We start from the raw sequence: 21,492 nt of genomic DNA, 5'->3' as shown, positions 1-21,492 counted from the left end.
TTAAGTCTATTTGTTCTAGGGTATGGTTTAAGTCCATTTTTTTGTTGTTGACTTTCTGTCTTAATGACCTGTCTAGGTGCTGTCAATGGAGTATTACAGTCCTCCATTATTATTGTGTTGCCATCTATCTTATTTCTCAGGTCTAGTAGTAATTGTTTTATAAATTTGGGAGCTCCAGTGTTAGATGCATGTATATTTAGAATTGTGACATTTTCCTGTTGGACTAATTATTTTATCATTGTATAATGTCCCTGTTTGTCTTTTTTAATTGCTGTTGCTTTAGTTTTTTTTTTAATCTGATATAAGAATAACTACTCTTGCTTGCTTTTGATATCCATTTACATGGAATATCTTTTTTCACTCCTTTACCTTAAGTTTATGTGAGTCCTTATGTGTTAGGTGAGTCTCTTGAAGGCAGTGGATAGTTAGTTGGTGAATTCTTATCCATTCTGCCATTCTGTATATTTTAAGTAGGGCATTTAGGCCATTTACATTCAATGTTAATATTGAGATGTGCCGGGCGCGGTGGCTCAAGCCTGTAATCCCAGCACTTTGGGAGGCCGAGACGGGTGGATCACGAGGTCAGGAAATCGAGACCATCCTGGCTAACACGGTGAAACCCCGTCTCTACTAAAAAATACAAAAAACTAGCCGGGCGAGGTGGCGGGCGCCTGTAGTCCCAGCTGCTCGGGATGCTGAGGCAGGAGAATGGCGTGAACCCGGAAGGCGGAGCTTGCAGTGAGCTGAGATCCGGCCACTGCACTCCAGCCTGGGCGACAGAGCGAGACTCCGTCTCAAAAAAAAAAAAAAAAAAAAATATTGAGATGTGAGGTACTATTCTATTCATCATGGTATTTGTTGCTTGAATACCTCGTTGTTGTTTTTTTATTGTGTAATTGTTATATATGTCCTGTGAGATTTATGCTTTAAGGAGGTTCTGTTTTGCTGTATTTCACAGATTTGTTTCAAAATTTAGAACTCCTTTTAGCAGTTCTTGCTGTGCTGGCTCGGTAGTGGTGAATTTTCTCAGCATCTGTTTGTCTGAAAAAGACTGTATCTTTCCTTCATTTATGAAGCTTAGTTTTGCTGGATACAAAATTCTTGCCTGATAATTGTTTTGTTTAAGGAGGCTAAAGATAGGACCCCAATCCCTTCTAGCTTATAGGGTTTCTGCTGAGAAAACTGCTGTTAATCTGATAGACTTTTCTTTATAGGCTACCTGAAGATGTATATAAGTATGTTATCTTTCTGATAAGTTGAGACTTTTTAACCAATTGGCCCTCTTTATCTCTAAAAATGCTTTTTGCAATTTAAAGACTATTTTGTCTTATGTCAAAATTGCCAGCTTCTTTTGGTTTTTAGTCACCTATTTCCCTATTATTCTACTTTTAAACATTCTGTATCCTTGTATTTTAGACACTTTTTTTTTTTTTTTTTTTTTTTTGAGAGAGAGTCTCACTCTGTTGCCCAGGCTGGAGTGCGATAGTGCGATCTCAGCTCACTGCAAGCTCTGCCTCCGAGGTTCAAGTGATTCTCCTACTTCATCCTCCCAAGTAGCTGGGATTACAGATGCATGCCCGGCTAATTTTTGTATTTTTTTTAGAGACGGGATTTCACCATGTTGGCCAGGCTGGTCTTGAACTCCTGACCTCAGGTGATCTGCCCACCTTGACCACCCAAAGTGCAGGGATTACACGCCTGAGACACCACGCCCGGCCTGGACATTTCTAAGTAGTATATAGCTGAATTCTTCATCCACTCTAACAATCTTTGGTTCCTTTAGATTATGATTAGTGATACAATGGAATTTATTTCAACATTGTATTTTCTGCTTGCTATTTGTCTTGTCTATTCTCTACTTTTTTTTCAGCTCCTTTGATTTCACTGAGATTATTTTTCTCATTTAATTTTTCTCCATTAGCTAGGACGTTATCCATTCTTTTCCTAATTTTTAGTAGTTGCCCTAAACATTTTAACATGCATACTTTGCTTATCAAAGTCTCAATAATCATTATCTCTAACCTCTTCCCAAACTATACAAGAATTTTGGGGCACATTAACTCCTTTTGCTTCTCCAACATATGTTACCAGTTCCCACTGAATATATCATTATTATCTTATACAGTCAATATGTGTTTTAACTTAAACTTTCTTTGCTCTTCATTATTTCTTGTTTTTAAGATCCTTTATCTGGGAATAATTTTCTTCTACCTGAAGTGTTACTCTTTTAGTGAGGATCTGCTGGAACAAATTCTCTAGGTTTTTATACATCTGAAAGGCCTTTATTGTGTCCTTGTTTTTTAAAGATTGTTTTTTAATGAAAATAGAATCCTAGGGCAACAGTTAATTTCCCACAGTACATGAAAGATAATATTCTATTGTCTTCTGGCTTCTATTGTTACATTGTCAGGATAATGTGTCATGTCTTTGAAGATAAGCTTAAGATCCTCTCTTTATCTTTTGTGTTCTGCAGTGCAATTATGTTTTGTCTATGTGTGAATTTCTTTTTACTTATCTGACTGGAATTCATATGACTTCATCAACATGTCAAGTGATGCTTTTTATTGATCCTTGAAAATTCTCAGCCATTATCTCTTTAAATGTTGCCTTTGCCAATTTTCTTTCTCTCTCCTTTTTTCTGTAACTATAATTACAATTTTGTCCAGATTCTCGTTTTTGTTTTTGTTTTTGTTTTTTTGAGACGGGGTCTTCACTCTGTTGCCCAGGCTGGAGTGCAGTGGCACGATCTTGGCTCACTGCAACCTCTGCCTCCCAGGTTCAAGTGATTCTCCTGCCTCAGCCTCCTGAGTAGCTGGGATTACAGGTGTGTGCCATCATGTCCAGATTTTTTTTTTTTTTTTTTTTGTATTTTTAGTAGAGACAGGGTTTCACCATGTTGGCCAGGCTGGTCTCAAACTCCTGACCTCGTAAGCTGCCTGTCTCGGCCTCTCAGTGTTGGGATTACAGGCGTGAGCCACAACGCCCGGCCCAAATTCTTTTGACTAACTTCCTATGCAGCTTGGATTTACCTATTCATAAATTCATTCACTGACTTATTTTTAATTATTACATTTTTATTTTTTCAAGTTGTATTTGGTTATTTTTTAAATGAGCTTGGAAAAATAAAAATAAAAAAAAAATGAGCTTGGTTAGTCCTTATAGTTTCTTATCTTCAGCTCATAGCTTATGTTTAGGGGAGGTTTTTTGTTCTGTTTTTGGTTTTACAGAGATGTTCATTTGTCTTTTAATTTCATTGGCAGAAATTCTCTGTAGTCTGAGATAAAAAATAGATTTCACCAAAAAAGGGAAAAAAATGGGTTCTGCTCAGTACCAGCAACACTTCCAATGCATGAAATCCTTTTTCGTTTTGTTTTGTTTTGTTTTGTTTTGTTTTGTTTTGAGATGGAGTCTCATTCTGTTGTCCAGGCTGGAGTGCACTGGCACAATCTCGGCTCACTGCAACCTCCGCCTCCCAGGCTCAAGCGATTCTCCTGCCTCGGCCTCCTGCGTAGCTGAAATTACAGGCATGTGCCACCACACCCAGCTAATTTTTGTGTTTTTAGTAGAGACAGGGTTTCACCATGTTGGCCAGGCTGGTCTCAAACTCCTGACCTCAAGTGATCCACCTGCCTCGGCCTCCCAAAGTGCTGGGATCACAGGTGTGAGCCACTGTGCCTGGCCCAATGTATGAAATCTTTAAACCAAATCTTCATCGTGAGATTGTCCTGACTTCATAGGTATTGTGAATTCCAGATGTATACCTGTATTAGAGCTGGTTTACAATCACAAATTCTCAGGACCAAGAAATCAGGCACCTGCTCAGCACCAGTAATAAATAGGTGATCTTCCTTACAGACTTCTTAAGTTGGAAATAAAATAAGGTGATTTTATTTCTTTTTTTTTTTCTAATTCACACTTACATTGAAAGAGAAGCCTTTTGAAATCCCAGCTTTATAACCAAAAGGCCCCTTCTCAGATGTCTCACCCTCTTGTTCCTTATGCCTTCTGGCAATGAAAACTGAAATTCAAGTTAACCCGGTTTGGCAAATGTCCTCAAGGCAAATCCAGCTTCAGTGCTCAACTGAACCCTCTTCACTGAGCTTTTGGCCTGAGTATTCATTACTTTCTTACTGGTCCATTGCGTTTAAGAAAATGATTTTTCTATTTGATCCAGAATTTTTAAATGATATCAGTGGAGGGGCGAGGGTGTGTTGCTAAAAAGAGAGCTGAACCCTGGTAATTCACATTCAAAGCCACAGATCCATGCCGTTTGACAGCCAAATCAGGACCTGAGCTAGCCCAAAAAATATTAACTCAGGGCTTGCCACTTTGTAATAACTGCTGATATTTTTTTCGCACTTCCTATGGCCAAGTATCATGGTAAGCATTTTGCAAGTATTATTTTATTTAGTCCTTTCAACTATCCAAAGGGCTAGGTATAATTATTATCCCTTTTCTACTGATAGAGAAACTGCAGCATACAGAAAGGTTAAGTAATTACCCAAGGTCCCACAACCATCAAGAAACAGCACTAGGATTTTAACTCAAAAAATCTAATTCTAAAGATTTCCTTCTTAAGATCTGTATAATTTTACTTCCTAACAAATCATGAATAAAACAGAGGGAGAGAGAGAGAAAGACAACAAGACAGACCCCTGCTAAGTATGGCAGAGCCAGTAGAGGATCCAGGCTTCCCAACCTCAGTCCTTTCCACCTCTCTATGCTCATATCAGTATGGGCATATTTCCATTTTTATAGATATATATCCCTTCATTTTAAAAGTGGGCACACAGTACTGATTGGAAATTAAGATCATATTTTAAAACATCTAAAGGAATGAGTATTTGGTAATTAGATTTCAACTCTCAGTGGCCATCAATCTGGAACTCTAGCCCAATATTAACATATTTGATTACATCAAAGATGTTTCTTGATGACATACAAACAGCAGATTTATTTTACAATTCTTATTTAATCAACTTATGTGTAGGTCTAATATCCAAAAATTCCTTGGCTTATGCTAATTGTCTCTAAACCAGTGATTTCCACACTTTTTAAATAGTGGAAATGGATTTCAAAATACGTCTGCTCACAATTCCTTCATACATAAGGATGGCCAAAATTCAGTCTAAGAAAGGCCATCCCCCAAAGAAGGACAGATCTGCCAGCCTCCCCGATTCATCTTATTTTCTTTTCTGTCTTCTTCGCACACACCAGTGAGTGAAGAGAGCTTATAGCAGGGAATGTGTCCAATTTTCATGCTTGCCTGCCCTCCCTACCCCTTCTGCCCAGCAATAAGGAGTGCAGCTCCAAGAGATCTGCCTTGTGCTGCCAATTCAAACTCCAAACATCATCTCTCCTCCCTTCAACCACACAGCAGGGTAAGTGGGGGATATGTGCCCAAAAGTACAGAAAAAAGTTCCTGGAGAGTGGGATGTTACAGCCAGACTTCAAAGGATCGGTAGTTTTAAAAGAGGGAGGAGAATATGGGAGGGTTGCATGGGAAGGATATTTTAGTAGGAAGGAAGAGTAGATGCTCAAATCTCTGTTCCTGGTTATAAAAGAAAAATTACTAGGAATATTATTAATATGCTATCTAAATATAACATGATATAATAAAGAACATATAAGGAAATTGGGCCAGACACGGTGGCTCACACCTGTAATTCCAACACTTTAGGAAGCTGAGGTGGTGGATGGCTTGAGCCCAGGAGTTCAAGACCAGCCTAAGCGTCATGGTGAAACCCCATCTCCTCTACTAAATATTCAAATGTTATCTGGGCAAGGTGGTGCACACCTGTAGTTCCAGCTACTCAGGAGGCTGGAGTGGGAGGATCACTTGAGCCCAGGAGGCAGAGGTTGCAGTGAGCATGAGATCATGCCCCTGCACTCCAGCCTGGGTGACACAGCAAGACTCCATCTAAATAAATAAATAAATAAATAATTCAGAATATAAGTCCTAAGAAAGGCCTCTCTTTAGAAGGACAATAGTCATAATAAAAAATTATAGCTTTATAAAGATTTTAACCTAAGATACTGTTGGTAAAATTAAGAATTAAAGTTTTATTTCTCTAAAGGCAGCAGAGATGGGTTCTTAATCCTCAAACAGGTCAATAGAGAGCCTCTATTATATGAAGATATAAGAATATCAGAAATTACAAGACAGGAATTCAAAAGGTCCTCAAGGAAAGAGAGAAGGAGATGGGATACTAAACCTGATTTGTTCATAAGAATTCTCAAGCTCAAAAGAGCATCAAAAAATGATTTAAAAATTTTTTTTCTTTTTTGAGACAGAGTCTCACTCTGTCACCCAGGCGAGAGTGCAGTGGGATAATCTTGGCTCACTACAACCTCCACCTCCTGGGTTCAAGCAATTCTCGTGCCTCAGCCTCCCGAGTGGCTGGGACTACAGGCACCCGCCACCACGCTTGGCTAATTTTTGTATTGTTAGTAGAGACAGGGTTTCACCATGTTGGCCAGGCTGATCTCGAACTCCTGGCATCAGGTGATCCACCCACCTTGGCCTCCCAAAGTGCTGGGATTACAGGCGTGAACCACCATGCCCAGCTGCAACCTAATTGTTGATTGATCTGCTTAATTTATAGTATATCCATACAGTGGGAAATATGCAGCCATTAAATAAGTAAATAAAAGAAGAGCAAGATGGCAAAATAAATAACTTCAAAAAAGCTAAGGAAACGAGGTAAGAGATCATGAGATCATAGCACCTAAGTGTAGCACAGGAATATGAAACCACATTGAAAAGAGTAGGAAGGACAGTTTTACATTACTGACGTCACCCATGCTTTAACCACAGGAAGCACAGTGTGGAGCAATACTCTCTGCTTAGGGGAAGAAGATGGAGGTGAATAATGGACATTGCCTCCGACCCTAATGCCAGGCCCAACCCAGTAAAATCCAGAATCAAGAGGGCCTGCACGGTTCCAGACTCCAGATCGGTAACCATGGACTGAGCCTCCAGGCCTACCCTGGCACCATGCCAGATCCCACAGCCCTAGGCTCCAGACTTGCCTGGTGGACTTGTTCTCCAGGTTTGCTCCATTGCCAGGTTTACCTCAGAGGCCACAGACTCCAGACTAGCCCAGTGGCACCAAGATAAGGATTTGCTTCAGTTCCAGGCCAGCCTCTGCAGACTTTGGCTCTAGGCCAACCCTAGGGCATTGCCAGCCCCCATGTACTTAGGCTCCAGGCCCATACTACTGGACCTAGGTACCAGACTCATCACAGTGGCTAGCCAGCACCTGCAGACTCAGGCTCAAGGCCTACTCCAGTGACAGGTTTGCCTCTGTCTAATTCCCACAAATAACAAACTCCAAGGCCACCCTCATGCACTTAGGCAACAGGCTCACCCTCATGGACCCAATCAACAGGTCCACGCTAGTGGATCCAAGCTCCTGGCTCAACCCTGAAGGTTCAGATGCAAGGTCTGCCCACCTACTGACCCAGGCATCAAGCCAGCCTGCCCATGAACCCCAACAGCAAGACCACCCACACAGCACACCAGATGGCCTGCCCAGAATCTCTGGAAGGGCTGACTGATGAAAGGCTTTCCCACACAAAGTCAGTCTGCAAAGACTGGAATAAATCCCTACTTCTTCAAAAGCACAGGCACCAGCCCACAGCCACAAACATCAAGAATAGGCAGGGCAGCCAGGTGGTATGGCTAATATCTGTAATCCTAGCACTTTAGAAAGTCAAGGCAGGCATGTAACTTGAATTCAGGAGTTCGACAGCAGCCTGGTCACATGGCAAAACCCCATCTCTACAAAAAATACAAAAATTAGTCAAGCATGGTGGCATGCGCCTATAGTCCCAGCTACTTGGAGGGCTGAGGTGGGAGGATCACTTGATCACTTGAGGTTAAGGCTTCAATGAGCCAAGATTGTGCCACTGCACTCTATCCAGCATGGATGACAAAGAGAGACCCTGTCTCAGATGCCCTCTCTCACCACTCCTATTAAACATAGTGTTGGAAGTTCTGGCTAGGGCAATCAGGCAGGAGAAAGAAATAAAGGGTATTCAATTAGGAAAAGAGGAAGGCAAATTGTCCCTGTTTGCAGATGACATGATTGTATATTTAGAAAACCCCATCATCTCAGCCCAAAATCTCCTTAAGCTGATAAGCAACTTCAGCAAAGTCTCAGTATACAAAATCAATGTGCAAAAATCACACGTATTCTTAAACACTAATAGCAGACAAACAGCCAAATCATGAGTGAACTCCCATTCACAATTGCTTCCAATAAAATACCTAGGAATCCAGCTTACAAGGGATGTGAAGGACCTCTTCAAGGAGAACTACAAACCACTGCTCAACGAAATAAAAGATGACACAAACAAATGGAAGAACATTCCACACTCATGGATAGGAAGAATCAATATTGTGAAAATGGCCATACTGCCCAAGGTAATTTATAGATTCAATGCCATCCCCATCAAGCTACCAATGACTTTCTTCACAAAATTGGAAAAAACTACTTTAAAGTTCATATGGAACCAAAAAAGAGCCCGCATTGCCAAGAGAATCCTAAGTCAAAAGAACAAAGCTGGAGGCATCACGCTACCTGACTTCAAACTATACTACAAGGCTACAATAACCAAAACAGCATAGTACTGATACCAAAACAGAGATATAGACCAATGGAACAGAACAGAGTCCTCAGAAATAACACCACACATCTACAGCCATCTGATCTTTGACAAACCTGACAAAAACAAGAAATGGGGAAAGGATTCCCTATTAATAAGTGGTGCTGGGAAAACTAGCTAACCGTATGTAGAAAGCTGAAACTGGATCCCTTCCTTACACCTTATATGAAAACTAATTCAAGATGGATTAAGACTTAAATGTTAGACCTAAAACCATAAAAACCCTAGAAGAAAACCTAGGTAATACCATTCAGGACATAGGCATGGGCAAGGACTTCATGTCTAAAACACCAAAAGCAACGGGCAACAAAAGCCAAAATTGACAAATGGGATCTAATTAAACTAAAGAGCTTCTGCACAGTAAAAGAAACTACCATCAGAGTGAACAGGAAACCTACAGAATGGGAGAAAATTTTTGCAATCTACTCATCTGACAAAGGGCTAATATCCAGAATCTACAAAGAACTCAAACAAATTTATAAGAAAAAAACAAACAACCCCATCAAAAAGTGGGCAAAGGATATGAACAGACATTTCTCAAAAGAAGACATGCATACAGCCAACAGACACATGAAAAAATGCTCATCATCACTGGCCATCAGAGAAATGCAAATCAAAACCACGATGAGATACCATCTCACACCAGTTAGAATGGCAATCATTCAAAAGTCAGGAAACAACAGGTTCTGGAGAGGATGTGGAGAAATAGGAACACTTTTACACTGTTGGTGGGATTGTAAACTAGTTCAACCATTATGGAAAACAGTATGGCGATTCCTCAAGGATCTAGAACTAGAAGTACCATATGACCCAGCCATCCCATTACTGGGTATATACCCAAAGGATTATAAATCATGCTACTATAAAGATACATGCACACATATGTTTATTGTGGCACTATTCACAATAGCAAAGACTTGGAATCAACCCAAATGTCCATCAGTGACAGTGGATTAAGAAAATGTGGCACATATACACCATGGAATACTATGCAGCCATAAAAAAGGATGAGTTTGAGTCCTTTGTAGGGACACGGATGCAGCTGGAAACCATCATTCTTAGCAAACTATCACAAGAAGAGAAAACCAAACACCACATGTTCTCACTCATAGGTGGGAACTGAACAATGACATCACTTGGACTCGGGAAGGGGAACATCACACATCGGGGCCTATGATGGGGAGGGGGGAGGAGGGAGGGATTGCATTGGGAGTTATACCTGATGTAAATGACGAGTTGATGGGTGCTGACAAGTTGATGGGTGCAGCACACCAACATGGCACAAGTATACATACGTAACAAACCTGCACGTTATGCACATGTACCCTAGAACTTAAAGTATAATCATAATAATAAATAAATAAATAAATAAATTGATAAGGGTAGATTTTCAGTGTTCTTACAGCAAAAAAAAAAAAAAGTATGTGATGTATTACACACATAAGTTAGCTCAATTTAGCCATTCTGCAATGTATACATATTTCAAAACATGTATACAATTTTTATTTGTCAAAGAAAATAAATTGTTTAAATAAGGAAGCTCTTGTATGCTGATATATGACACACAAAATGTTACCAAAAAATGCAAAATGCAAAATCATGCACATGGTACACTACCGTTTGATTTTTAAAAGGAAGAAAAAGCAAAAATGTATATTTGCATATGTATATATATAGATATTTTATGTCTGGAAAAATACACAAGAAACTAATAACACTTTTCTATCGAAGGAAAAAGTGAATGGCTGAGGAACAGAGATGTGAGGGGAATTTTTCCCTAAATGCCCTTGTAAGCTTTTAAAATGTGTAATCATGAGAATATAATATCTATCCAGTTATTCTTTCCCAAAGAATAAAATGAATATACCAATGAGAAGAATTCTGTGAGAAAATGTATACCTTTCATTTAGTTCACCAGACTGGAAGTGAGGACTTTTCAACAAATATGTTGGGAATTGGTCCGGATTTGGGTTTTTGCTTTTGACTGAAACTTGGACACTAAATAACAGATTTCACATTTCTCTCTTTTGACAAAAGAAAAAGAAGTTAGTAAACAGTTTATGTTCTCTCTTTTCCAAGACTGTATTTTAATGATTTACCCAGTAAATAGAAAAATACTTTCAACCCAAAACCTATTTAAAAGAAGAAAATATGTGGTTTAGAGTAGAACATTTGTGCACAAGCCTTTTCTCTTTTTCCATTTAAGAAGAAAAGATTCCTGTGACATTAACATTCAGACAAGGCTCAGGAAAATTCAGGAATAATCACACTACAATGATTTCTCTTTGGAGAACAAAAGCAATGCGCAAAAAAATAAGAAAAAGAAACTTTCACTCCATAAACACATTGCATGCAAAAGATAGGTTCAGCTGCTCAGAAGTAAGACGAGTCTGATTCCCTGAGAGGAAAGAAAACTATTAAAATTGCAAAACCTCTCCCGCCCTGTTATCGAAATCCAGAAGACCTTAGAGAACACTAGTTTTAAAAATTATAGAATGCAGTGAGACTTATGAAGAAAGTAAGACAAATAATTGCTTTTCTTTTCTTTAAAATTGCTTCCCAGTCTCCTATTTCTACCAGTTAGGAATAATTGCTTTTCTTTTCTTTAAAATTGCTTCCCAGTCTCCTATTTCTACCAGTTAGGAGCTAAGAGACAGTCATTTATTTATTCATTTATGATTGAAACCCATGTATTCTCTTTTTCTTTCTTTTTTTCTTTCTTTTTATTAAGTTGAAAGCTTCAAAATTAAAAAGGCACAAAAGAGTATACGGGCCGGGCGCACTGGCTGACGCCTGTAACCTCAGCACTTTGGGAGGCCAAAGCGGGTGGATTGCCTGAGCTCAGGTGTTCGAGACCAGCCTGGGCAACATGGTGAAACCACATCTCCACTAAAATACAAAAGAAATTAGCCGGGCGTAGTGGCCCACGCCTGTAGTCCCAGTTACTCTGGAGGCTGAGGCAGGAGAATTGCATGAACCCGGAAAGCAGAGGTTGCGGTGAGCCAATATCACCCCACTGCACTCCAGCCTGGGCAACAGAGCAAGACCCTGTCTCAAAAAAAAAAAAAGAGTATACAGTGACTAGTTTACCTCTGACTTCTGTCCCTTAGTAATCAACTTCTTAATTCTTGTGTATCCTTCTGGAGATTTTTTTCTTTTTTCTTTGTTGAGACAGGGTCTCAATCTCTCACCCAGGCTGCAGTGCAGTGGCAGGATCACAGCTCACTGCAACATCAACCTCCTGGGTTCAAGCAGTCCTCCCACCTCGGCCTCCCAAGGTGCTGGGATTACAAGCATGAGCCACCATGCCCTGCCCTCCTAGAGATACTATGTATGGGTAAAAGAAAAGGTGGTTCCCCCCTCAAATATAAATTTAAAAATCAGAGGATCTTCACATAACCCTAACTCCTTATACTAACACGTTACTGTTCTATGAAGCAATCTCTTCTTTAAAAAATAAATTTTCAATACCTCCTATATAACTCAAAGATAAGAAAGAGCTATTTGGCAAAAAGAAATAGGATGTCTAGAGAACTAAACTGCATATGATTTTATAGCAAATCAACTCACTGAATTTCTGGTCCAGGATTCTAACCTGAAAAGCCTGTATAGATCTTCCAAGTTCCCAGCAGGAATAATTTTGCAGAAGTTTTATTAGCACTCCATGGAGATCTAAGGTCCAAAAGCCTCTTCAACTTAATTGAAGAGGGAGAGAAGAGGAAAGCGAGAAGTTGAATTCAAATGTTTGGTTCTTGTGGACTAGCAACAAGGAAGTGAAGACAGATGAAAGAGAAACCTTGAGTGCCTTGGATCTGTTAATCAGTAACTCACTTATGCTGGCACTAAACTAGATCCCTCTGACATCCAGTGGCAATTGACTGGGTAAGGCTAGACAAGTTTGTAAGTCTCTTGTTCAGTGCAAAAGAACCAGCCACAGAGAAAAGAGGCTGCTTGGAGAATAAGCTACAGAAAACAACTAAAGATCAAAACAGAGAGCCCTCCAGGGACATGTGTGGTGTCTGAGGCAGAGGCTGAATTCCAAGAGAGAATCCAGCACTCACTTTTTTTGAAACTCTCAGCCTTTTCTTCTAGCCTGGAGTCAGGTACTAGGGAAGAAAGAAGACTTAGAAGAAGGGTGTGCTTTTTAAGGTGTGGTGCACTATTAAGAATGCTAGACTGCCAGGAGTAGTGGCTCATGCCTGTAATCTCAACACTTTTGGAGGTAGAGGTGGGAGGATTGCTTGAGCGCAGGAGTTTGAGACCAGCCTGGCAATATAGTGAGACCCTGTCTCTACAAAATTTCTTTTAAAAATTAGCAAAGTGGGGCCGGGCGCAGTGGCTCACGCCTGCAATCCCAGCACTGTGGGAGGTCGAGGCAGGCGGATCATGAGGTCAGAAAATCGAGACCAGCCTGGCTAACACGGTGAAACCCCGTCTTTACTAAAAATACAAAAAATTAGCTGGGCGTGCTGGCGGGCCCTGTAATGCCAGCTACTCAGGAGGCTGGGGCAGGAGAATCGCTTGAAACCGGGAGGCGCAGGTTGCAGTGAGCCGAGATCGCGCCACTGCACTCCAGCCTGGGCGACAGAGCGAGGCTCCGCCTCAAAAAAAAAAAAAAAGCAGAGCATGGTGGCACACGCCCATAGTCCCAGCTACTCGGGAGGCTGAGGGGGAAGGACCTCTTGAGCCCTGGAGGTGGAGGCTGCAGTGAATCAAGATCGCACTGGTGACAGAGCGAGACACTGTCTCAAAAAAATATACAAAAATAAAAGAATGCTAGACTTAGGTGACTTAGGTATCCATCGCATCTCAGCCACCAGCTGAGATGACATGATGACATTCCTGAGCCCAGTTTCTTTATGTGTAAACCAGCTCAAAAATACTGCAAATCTAAAACCAGCTCAGTACAAGCCAGTTGCAATTTCCCAGTACCACAGCAGTTTTAGGAGCACCAGCTTCTGGAATAACTTAAGACTTTTTCAGCAACTGTCCAAGGCAATTCTGATCTCCAGTTTGAAAAACATTACAAAACACTACCCGGTCCACTCTAGCAGTAAATCTATGAATACTACCTCAAGAAAAATAATCAGGCAACATTTAGATAAAACCAATATCTAAATCTTAGGATGTCAGAAAGCACATATTAAAATCATGAGGAATCCTCTTAAACCCACCACAAGATGGCAACAATCCAGAAGTGGTAAGTGAGCACTTCATCTGGAAAAATCTCTACAGCACAGAACCTAAACACCACTTCCAAAAACATAGCCAACATCGTTTATAAACAAAGCCGTGAATGTTTTCTGGAACCAGACTTGAATTTACAACCTCGTAAACTCCACGTAGAGAATGCAGTTTCTTTACCTGCCAGACAGCTTATCAGAAACTCTACCTGTCTGTACTTTGCAAAAATGGTGAATTTGAAAATAAAAATAACCCAGTGTTTGTCACAAATTTCCCGCCTATTACCACTGCATTCCTGAGTAGTAACAGGTTTAAATTCCAAGTCTGTTCCATGTTTGTCTGTCCCATGTTCCATCCTAGGCAAGAAACTAACCTGTCTGAAGCTCATCAGTAACATAGGATGAGAATTCCTGCCTCTCTTGATTGTTTTGAATTATAAAAAGACATAAAGTAAGTGCCATCACATGTTAGGAATACATTAATGTTCATTTCCTCCTTTTCTTCCAGAACCCTGTAAGATATTTACAGAACAATAAATAACCAGAAACGCTATCCCCCTTATGGTAAATCCCAATCATGCCAAAATTCCTCAGACCAAAATAGATACTAACTGAAAAAGGGCTTTTTTGCATTTGTACATAGTATGTGTACCATATGTGCTCTCATGATACACACATGATTATAAAAAGATATCGTCAGAAGGTAACCACTGTTGGCCGGGCTCAGTGACTCAGGCCTGTAATCCCAGCACTTTGGGAGGCCAAGGCAGGCGGATCACTCTGAGGTCAGGAGTTCAAGACCAGCCTGGCCAACATGGTGAAACCCCATCTCTACTAAAAATATAAAAATTAGCCAGGCGCGGTGGCACGTGCCTGTAATCCCAGTTACTCCGGAGGCTGAGGCAGGAGAATCGCTTGAACCCAGAAGGTAGAGGTTTCAGTGAGCCAAGATTGCCCCACTACACTCCAGCCTGGGTGACAGAGACTCCATCTCAAAAAAAAAAAAAAAAAAAAGGTAACCACTGTTAATTCTACTCAACAATATTAGGTTAAATCATATGACATTGCTGATGCTTGACCACTTTATATTTATAACTATAGCAGTTTCATATAGTTGGAAATAGCAAATCTAGGGCAAGGATTCGAGGTCAGGAGCAGTGGTTCACAACTATAATCCCACCACCGTGGGAGGCCAAGGAGGGAGGATCACTTGAGCCCCGGAGTTCAAAACTAGCCTGAGCAACATAGTGAGACCTCATCTTTAAAATTAAAAATTGTTTTTAAAAAATAAAGCAAGGATTCAATATCTGTCTGCCCTCCCTAGATTTCCTGAAAACAACAAGATCATTAGAAATCAGTAACTTTGGCCGGGCGCGGTGGCTCAAGCCTGTAATCCCAGCACTTTGGGAGGCCGAGACGGGCAGATCACGAGGTCAGGAGATCGAGACCATCCTGGCTAACATGGTGAAACCCCGTCTCTACTAAAAAATACAAAAAAAAAACTAGCCGGGCGAGGTGGCGGGCGCCTGTAGTCCCAGCTACTCGGGAGGCTGAGGCAGGAGAATGGCGTAAACCCGGAGGCGGAGCTTGCAGTGAGCTGAGATCCGGCCACTGCACTCCAGTCCGGGTGACAGAGCGAGACTCCGCCTCAAAAAAAAAAAAAAAAAAAAAAAAAAAAGAAATCAGTAACTTTGCGTTGTCATCTCCGTTCTGCCATTTATCAGTTGTGTCACTTTAAGAAAAAATCATTTAGCAACTTTGGGCCCTGGTTTCCAGATGTATACGATAAATATGGTAGATTTATCTTTTTCTGCTCTGTAATTTAATGACTATAATAAGGCATAGGCACTTAGGTTAGTGCCACCAAAATGCAGAGCTGGTAAGAACATTTTAAACTTAGCTATCCAAGTTCTCTTGGTTGTCCGTTCTGCATCCATCTTGGCCTCTTCCACTAGGAAGCACAGAAGACAGAGACCTTGATGGTAATAAAATAAAGCTGTGTAAACTTCTTCACAGGCTTCTTAAAATGCACTTCTAATTTGGCACACCCTACCACAGCAGTACTGGATTTCTCCTTAAACAAAAATGGTCACGGGTGTCAAAGAGATGTGAGTGAGTGTCCACTGAACTGTGTCTAAATGATTTTCCTTGTGACCAAAGCCAGCCTGGAATAAGCCCCTGCTAGTGAGAAGAGGGAACATGCTTCCCAGGCCGAGGAGGCATTGTTCAAAGTAATGAGTTCTGCACCACTTGGTCCACAATTCACAGCTGAGTCTGATTTTCCTAGACAAAGAGCAATAACCAAATGGAGGATGCTCTTCCGCAAGCTTCCCTGGGTTTATCATTGTTTTTAGACTCACGAGGTGGTGAAGGAAAGACGAGAGTCTCCCTAACCGTCTATGTCCTAGGAATGACAAGAGGAAATGTTTGTCAACCCTGGTCAACATTATACCAGGATTTTGTCATGGCTGTAATGGATTTCAAGAGTCTAAATTCACTAAAAATGCCTACAAATTATTCCATCTCAAAAGTTAAAATGTTTAATACTCTATTGTATTCCTTTTATCCTTCTATCATAATTTTATATCCCCTCTCATTTTTTGTTTTTTGGTTTTTTGTTTGTTTGTTTGTTTGTTTTGTTCAGGGAAAAATAGTTATGATCCTTCGGGCATGCAGACCAACATTCTTAGAAGGGAGCTGCAGAAGGTTCATTATGTCATGAAACACAGAGCCAGAACAAAGGATTACTGAATCATTCACCTTATCTTAATCTAAGAAACCTGAGAATTACAGGGTTTCTGTTTCTTCTGAACTAAGTGCTGCACTTGCCAAGAGTACAAGTTTTAGAGTAGAGTTTGTACTACAAAAATGTAAGCAAATAGGTGCACATAATGCTTCCTATCCTAGATATAGAGCCTTATCTAAATTACTCAAAGTTTCAGCATTTGCTTCTGAATTTGCAAGTCTGCATGATTAGCACCAAATCAATCGTTCTCCTTAAGAGTACCAAAGGTAGTATCTTCACCCTGAACATCTGAAGTGGTGTTAGAATTATTTCAGGACTCACAGCTCTTAGTTCATTCAGAACAGAAATCTGGATTTATTCATCTTGCCTTATATATAACACGTTCTCAATAGACATTTGTTGACTACATGAATAAATTAAGTAAAAAACATTTCATTAAGAATTTTCTCAGTATTTTACGTTATGACACCCTAACAAGAAGCACTTTTATCAAATTCTGTGTTTATAATACTATCCCTTTATCTGGAAGACTGATTTTTAAAATAAATTTAATTGAAGTTGATGATGTGGGAAAATATATCAAACGGAAGCAATAACTTTAAACAGATTTTATTATGAATCTGGTACCACTATAAATCCTCGCTCTGCCCATCAATCTTCCCTCTCTTTGTCTCCTTCCCATTGCCTCTCCCCTGCCTCCCCCAGGTACTCCCAGTCTCATTATCCCATGATCTGTTAAAACTGCAGTTTACCTCCTGGAACCAGCAGAAACACATGTCACTGAGAATTAGGGAATTGGAGCCAGTTACAAGCCACCACATAGGGTCACAAAGTATCTGAACCTGAAAATTAAGAGTTTTTCTATTTTTCTAAACAAGAGAAAAGGGGAGAAACTCAGTTGGACTTATTTTTAAACATTTAAGCTAGATGGATTGCACAATGTTAAGCATTTATGACAAATGAGATGGGAGAAAACTTTAACAGCGTGTTACTCGCTAATCATTTGAAAAGTGTTACGTTGATTTCATTTGCTGATGGTGAGAGTATATTATCTTAAAACATCTACCACAAATAAACACTTGCTATTCTTGAAAACAAGTTGCTTGAAACCGGTATGTAGCAAGACAGTACTCACGTATTACTTCACCCAAGGTATTTTATGCCACACTTTATGCCAAGAAGAGTAACTCCATTTTAAATTTGTATTAGCAGTTATATTAATTCTAACCAATGTTTAATAGCAACTAGGTACCAATCATACTGCCAAATATTGATGCAGTTTAAGAAAGATAAGCAAGAAGCTACCGCTCCTTCTACATACCCCCTTAAGACGTGTACTTTTGCCAAGTGCTACGCTATATGTAAACAAATGGGATTTAAAAGAGGGGAGAGGGCTGTCAAGATTCACAGTTTTATGAAAATAAAAATTATTCTTGTCTTCCGGGCACAGTGGCTCACGCCTGTAATCCCAGCACTTTTGGGAGGAGGAGGTGGGTGGATCACCTGAGGTCAGGAGTTCAAGACCAGCCTGGCCAATGTGGTGAAACCCCTTCTCTACTAAAAATACAAAAATTAGTTGGGCATGGTGGTGCATGCCTGTAATCCCAGCTATTCGGGAAGCTGAGGCAGGAGAATCGCTTGAATCCAGGAGGCGGAGGTTGCAGTGAGCCGAGGTTGCACTGCACTCCAGCCTGGGCGACAGAGCCAGACTCTGTCTCAAAAAAGAAAAAAAGAAAAAGAAAATGATTCTCAACGGACAGCTTGAGAAAACTGGCTTCTGTTAAGGCTTCTTGAAGCATTCTCTGCAGAAGATTTTAACCCCAAAGGTGACCAAAACGCTGAGGCAACTGAAAAAAACAACCGCCTCTTCTGGGAAAGCCTTTGTTTCTTTTCATTGGCATTATACTCTGGTCCCTTTCGCAGCGCATCTCCTTGTCATAAACATGCCAATACACAGGGCATGGGTGCTGCTGGGTTGTACAAGCCCTGCTCTTCACTTGGGTTAGGAGGCACACTTCACTGAATTTTTTAACTCCTTACCAGGAAGTAAATGTTTTATTCGTCTCCACTTTTCGGGATAGAGGGGGATTTCAATTGCTGCCCTAATAACTAATCTCTCACCATTTTCTTCTGTCCGTGATCAAAACGGTAACAAGGGAAGGGAAAAGTTGTTTTGTTTTGTTTTGTTTTGTTTTTAGTTGGTTATTGCTTTAACGCTGAACTCTCAACGTCATAATGTGATCACAAATTGATTCGCAGACGGAAACAAATAGAAAACGCCTCGGGAACGAGGGGAGAGGACGTCTCAGATGCTCAACAGGGAACTGGGCTTAGGGGCGCGCGGGGTGGCGTCTCGGACCCACTGCTCAGTCGCCAAGGAAACGCCGCGCAGGCGCAAAGCGCGCTGCCGTGGGCCGGGGTTTGCCTCCACCACCCCGCGCCGCTCGGGCGCTCCTCGTTCTTCCCAGGAAAGGGCAATGGAGTATATCCTCCTCGCGCTGAGCACACCTAGTCTTCTCTAAGAGGGTCCTGAGCAGAGTCACCGGGCGCAGGAAAAGCTGTGAGACTCCCCAAGTGTAAGGAACGCTGCACTTCCCTTGCTGGGAAACGCGGACTTGCTCTCCTGGTGGCGTCTGGTGATCAGAGAGAGGGTCCCGGGACCCCGCATGAGGGTGAAGCATCCTGCAACGATGCTGGACGTTCCACCAGACGAAATGCCACCCACCACCACCGCAAGGGACCCGAGGGTTACATTCTTTAGCGGACACACACACACTCCCACATCCTTCTGAATTATGGGACCCCTAAGAGCAGCCGTGACCAGTTCCCCGCGCGGGGGTTTGGAGGATCCCCACGCACAGCACTCACACAGTCCTAAAGAGGCGTGTCCAGGCTGTGGCTGCCGAGAGAGGAACTCGGGCCACCTGCTCACTCGCTCATCGGACTGGCGTACCAGTCCTCTTTTTCCTGCACACCCTCTTCTCTCCCGCGCCCCCCTCCGCTTCCCCCGAAAGCACTGACCTCCTCAGCTCTGAGTGTTCAGTAGATGAAGGACTCCTCGGAGTCCGTGGCACGGGGAGCCACCTCCGAAGTGCTGGGGTGATGAGTTATTGGCCCCTGTGACTCCAACTCCAAAGGCCCGCCAAGGGCCAGAAAAGCCCCCCTAGAAGAGCACTTCTCCCCACTAGCCAGCAGAAGCCCCAGAAGAGCGGGGAAGAGCAGGCCGCCGCCGCCACAACCTGCTTTCTCATTCAAATCCTCACACTCACACAGGAGCCCCACTCCCTCTCCGCCTCGCAGCTTCCGAGGAAATCAGGAACTGGAGTTGGGAAGAACGGACTGGAGCGCCCGCTGCCTCCGCTGGCCCGGGCGGGATAGGTGTACGGAACCCCAGGGCTGCACCTGGAATCCTTGGCTTACACTCTCCTGCGGGGCTCCCCGCTTGGCAAGGGCCAAAAGCATTGGAAATGAAGTACTTTTACCTATCCCCCACCCCCCGCAAGTTTCAAAAGTTTCCAAACCCAGGGTAACCCCTTGATACTCAGTTTGAGGCTGTAGCTGGAGAGCCTCGGTGGTGGGCGGGTAAAGGAGTTGGAGAAACAAAGTTGGAGGTGAAGGGCGCAGGGAATGGGAACTGCGTGCAACTTGCACCAAAGTAAAAAGTGTTCTGAAACGCCCGTCTTACCTCCTTTAAAAAAAAAAAAAAAATTCTAAGAACATAGCATCTGTCAATGCTGCAAATTAAAGAGATCCACTTTGAGTGAAGTGCAACTAAAATTGAGAGTGTAGATGGTAACACTTTGCTTTTATTTATTCCCAGTCTCTTCATTTGGAAATGCTACTCCTTGGCATTAACAGGCCACTTATTCACTTAGATCCGTTTAGTGGCTGGTTGACTCAAGCGGGCAACCTGCCGGGGGTAAGAAGACGGCGGTGGCAGAGGAAAGCTTGCACAGAGCAGGCACTCAAGTGTAGATGAAACGATGAAATCTGCTGAACGCACTGACAGGATGAGTGACCAGCTTGGGGCGGATGCGGGAACCGCCACTGATCTAGACGGCAGCGGTGTGATCCGGCTTCTGGATTCCAGGATTTACATTTATCAGCCTTCATTCAACCTGCCCTATTGTTAGTTCAAAGCCTGGCTGGGAAGGAGTGGGGACGCAGCTCTTCACTCACCTTTCAGTTTAAAATAATCCTCCAATAAGAATGTCCTAGGAAAGCTGGCAGCATGGGGTTGGCAGGGATTTTCTGGGCTTAGTGACAACATAAACTAAAGTCATTTTCTTTTTTCATGCGTGAATTTGCCCAGGAAGTTACAAATGAGTAAGTTACAAATGAGTGCCTGAGATTGGAGCTCTGGGCCTTGGCTGCCTGTCTGCTTTGACAGACAGTTAGTGTGGAGGGTGGTAGCACTGTGACCTCTCAGCACAAGATCTAGGGTTTCACCTTTTCATCCCACTTAGCCGATACCATAGAAACAACCCATTTGTATTATTCAATTCAACAGAGGCAATTACAATGTCACAGCAAAGCACCATGGGCAAGAAGAAACTTTATCCTGAAAACAATCCTAGACTCTTAGAAAAAAGAAAAAAGCCACCAGAATATCCACTTGAATTTCTTCCTCCCAATAGTACCAGGAAGAAATCAATTTGGAAAAAAATATAGGTAACGTCCTTTGCCTCTATAGAAAGAAACCTCCCCAAATTTACTTGTTTTTGTTTTTTTTACATGCCCATACACAAGCCTCAATTTATAAGAAATTAAGTCATTAACCCTCTGCCTCCAAACTGCTTTTTATTTTGTAAACATGCTTGTTGGAGATTTGTTTTGCTGGTAATCTCCATGGTGAATAGAAAAGCCGAAAAAAAAATGAAAAAAAAAAAAAAC

The 21,492-nt window shown here is 41.8% G+C and overlaps 1 protein-coding gene and 1 long non-coding RNA gene across 2 annotated transcripts in view; one reads left to right on the top strand and one right to left on the bottom strand.

The window, feature by feature from the left end:
• PLCH1 (phospholipase C eta 1) overlaps positions 1–20,414 on the bottom strand; it is a 277,981-nt gene extending 257,567 nt beyond the window's left edge. The window contains exon 1 of the mRNA XM_033203550.1: positions 19,621–20,414. The gene's annotated coding sequence lies outside the window, so the exon portion shown is untranslated. The remainder of the gene's footprint in view (positions 1–19,620) is intronic.
• Positions 20,038–21,492, top strand: LOC117079543. Its single transcript, XR_004435493.1, has 2 exons — positions 20,038–20,125; positions 20,420–21,492. It is a non-coding gene; the product is annotated as an uncharacterized LOC117079543 (long non-coding RNA).

The sequence above is a fragment of the Trachypithecus francoisi genome, unplaced genomic scaffold, assembly GCF_009764315.1.
Source record: "Trachypithecus francoisi isolate TF-2019V2 unplaced genomic scaffold, Tfra_2.0 Lachesis_group0, whole genome shotgun sequence".
Lineage (NCBI taxonomy): Eukaryota > Metazoa > Chordata > Mammalia > Primates > Cercopithecidae > Trachypithecus > Trachypithecus francoisi.
The sequence above is the reverse complement of the archived record's forward strand: the minus strand, read 5'-3'. Positions and strand labels throughout refer to the sequence as shown.